The sequence below is a fragment of the Hoplias malabaricus genome, chromosome 10 (genome assembly GCF_029633855.1).
Source record: "Hoplias malabaricus isolate fHopMal1 chromosome 10, fHopMal1.hap1, whole genome shotgun sequence".
NCBI classification, from domain to species: domain Eukaryota; kingdom Metazoa; phylum Chordata; class Actinopteri; order Characiformes; family Erythrinidae; genus Hoplias; species Hoplias malabaricus.
Window position 1 is genome coordinate 38,577,353 of NC_089809.1, and position 11,783 is coordinate 38,589,135.

Consider the following 11,783-nt stretch of genomic DNA (forward strand, 5'->3'; position numbering starts at 1 on the left):
CCTGATGGTCTGTAAATGTTACATGATAAAAATGCATTCTTGTTTGTGACCAGATTTGTAATAATGGTGGAAAGAACTTCAAAAGAAGTGAAGGTGTCACATTGTTTAAGACTAATTTCTAGGGTATTTTGGTAAATTACACATACTTCACCTCCTTTGCCTGATAATTTTGGGCTGTGTACATAATTGCAGGGGTGGCTTCATTTAGTGCTGAATATTCATTTGGTCTAACCCATGTTTCTATGAGACATAAAACGTCAAATTTATGATCACTTATAATATAATTTACGATGACTGCTTTTGAGTTTAGTGATCTTATAGTGAGTAACCCAAATTTTAGACCTGAGGTGTGGCTGCTGTCATCTAAATATGATTTAATATAATTTTTTTGTTGTTGATACTTACCACTTTGATACTTACCGCTTTGGTTGATTTAGGAACTTGCTGCAGCATCCGGTGGCAGATTTAGTGCCTCGGTAGTAAATAATCCTGTGATGATAATCTATAAAATAAATCTATGGATGTTAGTAAGTAGTAAGTAGAGAAATAAGAACAGAAATAACAAAAGAAACCGAAATAACAGGAAACCAGGGTGAGCTAAACAAACTCTGGTACAGGAACAGCCAAACAGGTTGCCAGATCAAAAGTCGGTGTCTGTAAATGAGTGAAAAGACAAACTGTCTCTGTCTGGTATGCAAGACTTTCTTTCGCTCTGCTGTGGCATCTGGAGAGTTTTAGACAACAGAGAGACTCCAAACATTGAAAAGCATGAACTGAGAGGAGGATCTCGCCCTATTCCTTCTCCATAGTGGGGTAACACTTATTTTTGCTGTTTCGGATGATTTAAGGTGGAAATGTTTCCAAACTCAGAAGACAGGAGAGTTAGTAACAGTGCTACAAAACTAAACAACTCAAGTTACAAACGACATTCTGTGGGAATTAAAAGAGTGAATATAAGTTACACTTCCCCATGAACTGGCCCACAATTGTAGACATTGCAGTTGTAATTGTAGTGTGGAAGACCTCAGTAATGGCTGCATGGTTGGAATTGAAAAGAGGTTTGTGATATAAGAAGGTGCTAAGGTCGTGTGTTTAAAAAACAAAACAAAACACTGTATTCTAAGTTTTACAGGCAATCATCGGAGGCCAGAGCAGGTGTGATGTGACAGTCCTGCATTTGATTTGTTTACAAACATTAATTCTTTAGAAATGACAACTGTGCTCCCATCCCTGTTTTGGGACACTCCCAGGAGCAGTCGTTCCACAATTTGAGTATTTCCATCACTAGAAATTATCTGGGGTAAGATTTTGTTTATGAAACTTTGGGTATTAAATTAAAAAGCTGTGAAAACCACATCCTATTCATATTGCAGTTGATGCACATTGCAGTGAGCACAAAGCCGTCTTCCAAGCAGAAGCTAGTTTCTGTTCACTAACCACATGGTCAATATGGCGATGATAAGTTGGTGGAGATGATGCTGAGATCTAATCCACGCTGACTTGGCTAAAGTGGAAAACACAGTTTCCATGTTTCTGTTGAATGAGCATGTTCAGCCTGTCAGAGTTACAACGGGGCGGTGCCACAGGTGTGAGTGTGTGAGTGACTGGGTGATTGTGTGAAACTGTCCACAGGTGTGTGTGTGTGTGTGTGTGTGTGTGTGTGTGTGTGTGTGAGTGACTGGGTGAGTGTGTGAGTGTTTGGGTGAGTGTGTGAAACTGTCCACAGGTATGAGTGTATGTATATTTGTGTGTGTGTGTGTGTGTGTGTGTGTGTGTGAGTGACTGAGTGAGTGTGCAAAATCGCCCACAGGTGTGAGTGATTGGGTAAGTGAGTGAGTGTGTGAAGTATTTTTTACATAAAATGGGTTGATTAATCAAGAGTTTTGTTACAAAAACGGTAATAGAATGTTAGAGCCGTAATAGATCTAGTAATTACAAAAAACTCACACACTTACACCTGTGGACACTTTCACACATTCACCCAGTCACTCACACACACACACACACACACACACACACCTGTGGACAGTTTCACACACTCCTCCAGTCACACTCACACCTGTGGACAGTTTTACACACTCACCCAAAGTGTGCCGTAACCTGTTTGGTGCGATTACATGCTTCCTTCCTTGTTAAATTCATATTTTTTAAAATTCATACTAAATTCATGAGACAAAAGTAACAAAACATTTCTCATAATGTTGTGGAGTAAAAAGTAAGATATTTGACTTTGAAATGTAGTGAAGTTATACTACACACCCGAATAAATACTCCAGTACGGTACAGATACACATCAAAACTACATAAGTACAGAAAGTAATTACATTCACAGATGCATTTTCAGTGGTGGAAAAACACAGGAATAGTGTGGATTAATGGGCAAAAGTCATGAAAACAGACTTTACTTGTTAATGAACAAGTACCTTCACTCCACGTTTCTGGCCCCTGCCCCCATCCACTTGCAGCAGCTCCTGGATATTTGATGCGATTGATTCAGCACAGACTTTTACTAAAGACCATGATCTACACAGACTCCACTGCTGCTTCTCCCTGGAGTTTTAAACCTCTATTGTTTATAATGTGTTTGATCAGAGGAGGATGGCGCCCTCTGAGGTTCCTCCAGAGGTTCTTCCTCCAGCTCTGAGGGAGTTTATCCTGCCGTTGTCGCCTTTAGCATCTCACCTGGGGGTTATTAATTATTGTTTTAACTCTCAGTGAAGCTGCTTTGTGACACCAGGTTGTAAAAGGCTCTGTACAAAGAAATGTGACTTGACTTGACTAATGTGGACTAAGCCAGTGTTGGGTTAGTGACAGCAGGTTGGTCCTCAGGTCAAAAGAGGGTCATACTGGTTACTGTTTGTTGCCTTAGCGCCATTGGTTGGCACTGTCCCTAAAGTCACCGTTGGCAGGGTGTGTGCTGTGGGCTCATGGTCGGTTTCATGCAGTAGACGCACTGATTCTTCTTGACCCGAGTGAGGTGTGTCTGTGAAACATCTGCTCTACGCCATGTCAGGCAGTTTCAGCTCTGAAGGCCGTGAGAGTTTGAGGGAAGAGATAGAATCAGTTCAGCTGTGCAATAAAGTGCGGCATTGTGGTAACCTCCCTCTCTTTCTCTCACTCTTTCTCTTTCTCTCAGACGTGTGGGAGCTTGTTTATTAGTCGGTGTGTGGTGAGTGAGGTTATATTTCTTTCTCAGCCATGTGTTTGTGTGAAGGGCAACAAACTGGAAGGACAACAAGAGTTCAAAGACTCTCTCTCTCTTTATCTCTCTCTTTCTCTCTCTCTCTATCTCTATCTCTCTCTCTCTCTCACCCAATTTTGTTTTGATCAGATTGTGGTTACGGAGGTTCATGTGAAATGTGTTGACAAAGACCACACTCTTGCAAACAAGCAGCCAAATAAATCCCACAACTTTAATGTCAGTAGCAGGACCCTCAAGGTGTGTGTGTGTGTGTGTCACTCAAGTAACACTTACCAATGCTTCATCAAAAATGCATTTGCTGGTAGCAATGAAACTGTGGGGTTGGACAAGTTTGAAAGTGTGCTTTGATTAATCCAGTGCCTTGTCAGGATTCTGCACTTCTCCTCCTGTCCCTGTTTCGTTTCTGGTTGTTCCTCTGGTTCCTCTTGTCCTCTTTGTAGTCCTCTTTGTCTCAAGCCTGTGTCCTTACCAGGGCCCTTGCTCTCAGGTGATTCACTAGCTGCGTTCCAAAGCCCAGGCTGCAGCCGAGGTAGGATGTGTCCTTGGTAAGAAGACTCCTTCTTAGTAACCTACGCCACACGAATGGAATAAGGAGGCTGTGTCGTCAACAGAAAAGTCTGATCTGCCTCGAAGCACTAACACAACTAAGTTCAAATTGACTGTATTTGATTATTAATATTATCCTGCAAGATGATACTTTTTAAAAAACGTTATTAAATCTCATACTTCAGTCTTAAACTCTCAACCTTTAAACATTCAAACTTCAAATGGGATTTAAAATAAAATTCTACAAAATTAAATATATGCTTTTGTACTGTAAAATGTCTATAACTTAATGATTAAATGTGGTACAGAGACAAATATTTTAATTAATCACGTGTTCTACACTTTAAAAGTAAATTAACTCTGGTCCTGAAACTTCTGAAGCTCAGTTTTTGCCGTGTCTTGTTGAATTTCTCCAACATGCCATATGTGCGCAGAGAATTGTGGGTAACTCAGGGCCATGAAGGATACGTCTGTTGCGCCTCGAAATGGCTCTGAAAGTAGGCTAAGTTTCTAGGCTCTACACAAAGGGTCCTTCGCACTGGAACAGCTTCTATGCCGTAACTGCTGAGAAATGCAGCCAAGCTCGCCCTCAGTCTAGGCTTTGGAACACAGCTACTGTCCTGTCCATGTCTTAGCCACACCCTCTCCTCGTGTGACATTCACAGGTGTTCCTCATTCTGTTTGGGTTTCTAAGCTCTTTCCTGGTGGGTTACACTTCTATCCTGTTATATATGATCGGCTATTCTTGTTGTTTGTGCAAAATCACTCCTTAAAATGGTTCTAGAGGCAGTGCTGCCTTCAAGGCAGAAGAAAAGTGATCGGTTACATGAACGTGATTGGTTAAAACGGATTGGGCAGAGATTATTAAGCTCCATTTAGACCCTCGTGTTTGTCTGCTCTGACTGTCAAAAATGTCTCTGGAAGAATAAATGTGTAATATAGCTTTCTGTTTGTAATTTGAGGTGCTGCAGAAATATCAGTATTTTGTTTAGTTTGACTGGAGGATGATGTAAGCTGCTGCCTCAGAGGAAGCAGAGCATTTTTGTAAGTCATTCTGCTGCTTCTTTGGAGGCAGGGATCATAAATCAAAATGTGCTTGTTTTGAATCTGCCTCAAAGGCAACCAAATCTTTGTTATATAACATTATGCAGCTTCTTCTGAGGCAGCAGTTATAACAAAAAGGTCCTCCATTTAAGTGAAAATATACATATACTGACATTTTTGCAATGTTTCTAACAATTTATAAAACTGTACAGTTTACTGCACCTTTATCTTTTTCAGATCTAGGCAGCGCTTTACTGAGTAATGGCGAGGTATTTGAAAAGTCTCCTCTCAATCTGTTTTAACCAATCACATTCATCTCGCCTGTTGGCTGGTAACCAAATACGTTCCTTCAGCCTTGATGGCAGTGCTGCCTCCAGAACCATTCTGAGTAGTGCTTTGCTCGTGTGCGTCCTGATACCTGGTCCCCGTCCCCATCTCTCTGTCTATTTAACTTCCCAGGCCTGGTGTTTATGCTCTTAGCTTCTGTTGTTGTGGCTTTCCTATCATTGTTAGTTTATGTGGTTCCTTTTTGGTTTCATGGTTTGGTTTGTTTGAGTTTTGAGTTTCCTTCTTTCCTTTTGTTTTGGATCTGTCTCGTCTTTGTTATTGTGAGCTTAGGTCACAGTCCACATTTAAATTTTTACTTTTTGGTTATATCTGTTATACTGTGTCTTGGTTTATTTGTTTCTTTCTGTGTACCTTGTCTCTGGCTTTGTGTTTCTTGTCCTTTCAGGTGTAATCCATTACTCCTTTGTGCTCCTTAGCTGTGTATCCATCTGTTTATTAAAGAGCTTTTTGCTCTGATGTATATTCAAATGGCATATAATTTAATGTCCATATTTGCATATGTTTTTAAGTGTGTGCAGTACATGGAATGACTTATTGTTATGAATTTGTGCCTATATAGGGGCTTTTGTCTCTGTGAGAATTGGATGTTTGGGTAAGCTTCTTTCATGGAGGTAGCAGAACAGGATGTTCTTACAAGTTATCTTTCTTTACCAGAACAGAAAGTGATGTAAACAAAAGCCATACCCTTTACTATACGTAGGCACAAACCAACCTATATAAGTGAGGAGTATAAGACTGAAGGGGAGAGATGACTAGAGACAAATAGAGATGAATAGAGGGACGAATGGAATTGGTTGATTCTCTCCCAGCCTTTATGGCTGGTAAATGCTGTTGTTTTGTGAAATAAAAATGTATTTAAATCTGTAGACAGTGTCTGGCAAAGATTCTTCTTCACAACACAGCCTTCAGAAGAGGGAACAAAAAATAAATAAATAAATAAATAATAATAATAATAAATAAAAATAATAAAAGGGGAAAGATATGTTCATTTCTGCTAGCTCCCCTTTTGGATGGATCCTAATATGTCAGCAGTAAGTTAGTGCTGGTACACATGAAGTGTTTGAGGATGTTTGAGAATGAAACATGACATTTCAAGACATTTGTGATATTTGTAAGAGGTCAAGACACATCACTAAGGACTGGCTTAACCCTTGTACTCTTTAGAGACACTATAGAGACAACTAGATTATAAATATTCAATATAACATTGAATATAACAACTATTCAGACAGGACAAATTGTTTCTGATGAACTGGGTTAAAGTAATTATTACTTGAATACCTCAGTAGTTTTAATATTGTCTAAATAGACAATTTCAGTAATTTTTTACCGACTGTAAAATGAGCTGTAAAATTAACCCCGGCTGATATTACTCCTGTGCATATTGGCATGTGGGGGAATATTCCGTCATATCCCGGGTTAAAGGAGACCGGGAGCGGGACTCAAACCCACAACCTCCACGTCCCTGGAGCTGTGTGACTGCGACTGTGACCCTACCTGGGAAGTTTTGTGCACAATTTCAGCTACAGATGTGTTATGAACATGTAGCCAACTCATGAAGGTACTACCATTACACAGTTTATAATAGCAGTTATAATAATAGTGCTAAGGATTAAGAATGAGTCCTTATTCTTTTGAGAATTTGAGAAAAATTTTATTTTTTTGCATAATCTCACTCATCATTTGTTCAGAAGAAGTAGAACACTAGGATGTTGAGGGCAGTCTAAAAACTCCAGTAGCACTGCTGTGTCTGATCCATGAGGTGGGAACCATGCACACAAACATTCCACTATGATGTCAGTGTCACTACAGTGCTGAAAACGGTGTGATGGCAGTGTGAATACAGTAGACACTCTTATACCTGTTATTCACTCCAAGATTTATTATCCAGTGCAAATCTATCATAAACATTACTGCGGTAAAACGAAATTACCCTGATCTCCCCACGTAAAGCTATGTCCGTCCAAATAGGGCTTAAGCATGACAGTTCTCATGAAGTTGCATCTTGGTCCAGAAGGGCCCTTTGTGAGCTAGAAGCAAGGGAAGTATGAGCAGGATCAGGCATGTGGTAGTGGATAATTGATGACCGATGACTGATATTGATAATTGAAGTGTACAAAATAAACACAGAAAACACTGCACCCTATGATTGCATTAGTCCAGATGAATACTAAGACTGCGAAGTGCTGACTAAGGAGTAACCACGGTCTAACCCTGTGTTTCTCTTTTTAAGATAACTGATTGATCTAGAAGTCAAGCATCACCCGTTCATATACCACCCCTGCTGAACCGATCATGGTCTCTTGGTATCGCATGTTCAGACTCTGCTGGCAGTAAAGAATTCACTTGCTTAAAGGCAAGGCCTCCCGGCTCCTCCAGGTTGAAGTTTCCTTTCCCAGAGGTTTCCACGTTTCAGGTTTCATAGTTTCAAGAGTTCCCCAGTGGGGCTGGGCCTGTGGTGGCACAAGGGACAGTCAGTTACTGACCAGTGCACTAATCTACACCCTCTGTGCTGCTGTAGCCCTACAACAACGGATTTACACAGTTCCTGCTCGTGGACATGTGAAATGTTTTTCAACCCAAAAAGGCAAAAGACCCCTGCTTTAAGTTAGGGACACACTAGAGGTTTGCAGTTCACATCATTCTACCTTGTGCAAACACTCATCAAATCAAATCAAATCAAATTTATTTATATAGCGCTTTTCACAACTGATGTTGTCACAAAGCAGCTTCACAGAATTCCAGTAAGACAAGATTTGACATGAAATGTAAAGACAAATGTAAAACCCTCAAGTGAGCAAGCCAGGGGCGACAGTGGCAAGGAAAAACTCCCCCAGCTGAGGAAGAAACCTTGGGAGGAACCAAGGCTCACAAGGGGTGACCCATCCTCCTCTGGTCAATCTACTGGTGATGATAGTTAGTAGTCCATGAGAACTTCAGTGTAGGGACAGCTTCAAGGCACTTGGTGGTTGCTGGAGCGTGGGCAGCTGGTCTGAAGCATGGAGGAGGATCTCGACAGTCATCCATCAGTGTCCAGACAGACAGGTGGGCAGTCGTTTACTCGGAAAGATGTAAAGGGATGGAATTAGTTTTGAACTGTTTTGTGTTTGTAAAGTAGAAAATATGAAAATTTCCAGAGTGTGGCTAATGACTCCGGCAGATCTGACTATGACAGCATTAACTAAAAGGAGAGAACCAGGAGGACACACAGACACGGGAGCATCCTGAAACACTGGCATCCCTCCGCTCCACCGTCAACAAACCTGAGTGATCGCGAGAAGCGGCGGGACGACAGCACCAGCGTCTCAGTTTACTATAATTCCCTGTGTCCATGGACCCCCCGGATCTGCCGCCTTTATCTATGGGGGAACATTAGCTACCAAATGATAAACTAAACAAATGAGTTTTTAGCCTACATTTGAAGATTGCGACTGTGTCTGAGTCCCGAACATTTTCTGGAAGATCATTCCAGAGTTGGGGGGCTTTATAAGAAAAGGCTCTTCCCCCAGCTGAGGCCTTCTGAATTCTGGGAACATTTAAAAATCCAGTATTCTGTGATCTGAGTGAACGTGGGGGCTCATAATAGGAAATTGTATCTTGAAGATATTCAGGAGCAAGCCCATGTAGAGCTTTATATGTTAATAACAAAATTTTTGATGATCCATTTGATGATATGCTGAAACACGGCTACTGTTAGCAAGCTCTACAAAGCCCCGCCCCTTAAAGCCACCACAACCAAAGCTGTAGCACTATTGGTCAAGAACTGGAATTAATTTTAATTTCAAAGTTCACCAAAACTTAAAATTGGCTCATGAGTTTTGCTCATTTACTCAGGAAATTAGTGTCATGAATCGTTAATTGTGGAAAGGTTCATTAAATTGACTGGGATTTCACTCTAAACATTTCACCTAATAAAATCTACACAGCAAATTATCCAGTGTTAAATCAACACTAACACTGTGAGAGTTCAATTATCACCCTAAAAGTGTTAATTTAACACTTGTGAATTTCCTGTGTAGTGTCATCACAGTTTTAGATTCTATTTTTTTATGTATGAATATAATTAAACATTTTCAGCCCACTCTCTGTCTGCTGCCTCTCTCTGAATAGGTGCCATGGATAGTTATTCTGACAGTCCTCTCTGTTCCTTAGAAAACCTGGCCACTCAAATTCCAAGCTGTTTTTACATTTATCAGTGCCACTTTAAAATAAGACTATCTGTTCATTACATGTTTAATTAGGTTGTAAACACTTTAAAGTTCATTTTTTAACACAGAGAGCAGCAGTGACTTCTTTTTTGTTTCATTCTGAAAGTGTCACAACTTACTAAAAATGCCGAGATAAAGAATGAGCTGAGACCTGAGAATGTGAGTTTAGTCATTTCACAGGTTAGAATACACACCACATTATCATCCGTGTCTAAAAAGATATTCTATCGCTGATTAAGTAAACGGTGGTTAAACTGTGATGCAAACAAATATGTGCTGGCGTTGACAGGGTTAATGTCAACTGATGGAAAAGACAAAACAAGGTCAGTGTAGAAGAATGGGTGCACTATTTGGCAAACAATAGGTCACCGTTACCCTTTCTATCTAGGTTTTATGATTGTGAACTGATTATTAATACATTTTAGTTTGCAACCTGAACCCTGAGTCCTTCCTTGAAGTGTGCACTTTGATTATATTGTTGAAGTGTGAGCAAAAGGATATGCTTCACCTTCAGCTGTGTACTGCGGTGTTCAGCCGAGCTGGACTCAACGATATGGTATTTTACTAGAGTCTCAAAGAGAAACGTGTTTAAAGTTGTTGAGATAATTTATCACAATCTCTTCTTCTGTGTGGAGGAGACCCATGAGCCTTTCATTTTCTGCTCTATATTTAACAAAAACGAAAGTCATCTCACCTGTCGATAACACACACCAACACACTGGACAGATTGTTTCTGACGTTGTGATGAGTTCGTCTGCACAGCTGGTTGTTTAAAGTTAACATTACACAAAAAACAGATGAAACCTCTGGTTTACGAAAGTCAGCTCAGCAGAGAGTGAGGGGTTGTTCAATATAATCACTTTGAGTTACATACAACACCACTTCATCAGTCAGACCTTTATACAGAAATGACTGTTCCTCAGAAGTGTCCTGTTCTTTAATCGAGTCTATATTAAGCTCTGGCTGATTTACAGGTGCTTGTTTCAGTAAAGTTAAAAATACATCACCTTTAAAAAGCAGTTCTCTGGTGTACACGCGTGGTTTGAATGTCATTTCAACACAGTGATTTAAAATTGTAGTGAAAATAACAAGCTCTCCCCTGATCACAAACTCAGGAACTGACTACACTGCAAAAACTGAAATCTAAGCAAGTAAAATGTACTTAAATCTAGTCTAAATATCTAGTGCTACTCCTTTGGAAATTGTGGTAAGATTATAATAAGATTATTCAACTTTTTTCTAACTTATTTTTACCTGTTTTAAATCTTTTTATCTACAGAAAGTGTCTTATTCCATTGGCAGATATTTTTGTTTCTTTTATGTTATTTCTTGAATTAAGAAAAAAAACAAAAATTCCAAATGATTAACACTAGATATATATTCATTCATTCATTGTCTGTAACCCTTATCCAGTTCAGGGTCGCGGCGGGTCCAGAGCCTACCTGGAATCATTGGGCGCAAGGCGGGAATACACCCTGGAGGCGGCGCCAGTCCTTCACAGGACAACACACACATTCACTCACACACACACACACCTACGGACACTTTTGAGTCACCAATCCACCTACCAACGTGTGTTTTTGGACTGTGGGAGGAAACCGGAGCACCCGGAGGAAACCCACGCAGACACAGGGAGAACACACCACACTCCACACAGACAGACACCCGGAGGAAACCCACACAGACACAGGGAGAACACACCACACTCCTCACAGACAATCATCCGGAGGAAACCCACACAGACACAGGGAGAACACACCACACTCCTCACAGACAGTCACCCGGAGGAAACCCCTGCAGACACAGAGAGAACACACCACACTCCTCACAGACAGTCACCTGGAGTGGGAATCAAACCCAGAACCTCCAGGTCCCTGGAGCTGTGTGACTGCGACACTACCTCCTGCGCCACCGTGCCGCCCCACTAGATAAATAGACTACATTTAAGTAAATTTTACTTGCTTAGATTTAATTTTGTGCAGTGTAAATCTAAAATATCCTTCATTTGTTGTTGTTACTATTGTTTATGACCAAACGGTAAATAGTAAGGAGTACGATTATCTGGCCATAAAGCCGTTTGTTTTTGTCTTGGTAAGGAGTAACAGTTGGTGAATTTAGGTTCATGACACAGTTATGTGTGCTATTTAAACTCCTACTGTATATGCACTCCCACCCCGATGTGCATCTGCCCCAGGCCACCATCCTGCCCCAAATGTTCTCTTCTTTGAAAACCAAAATATGGTCGCATTAAAGTGGGGGTTTTTGCTTTGTCATCTCCAGGCTCTTCTGGGTCTGTTGAACTGACTGATATGTGTTTTTACTCAGAGCACTCACTTCCACCACAAGCCACAATTTTATCCTTTACAGTTAATTTACTTGGTGACAAATGAAACAGCAGTCTCAGAGATTAACATCTGACACAGCGGAAGCGGTTA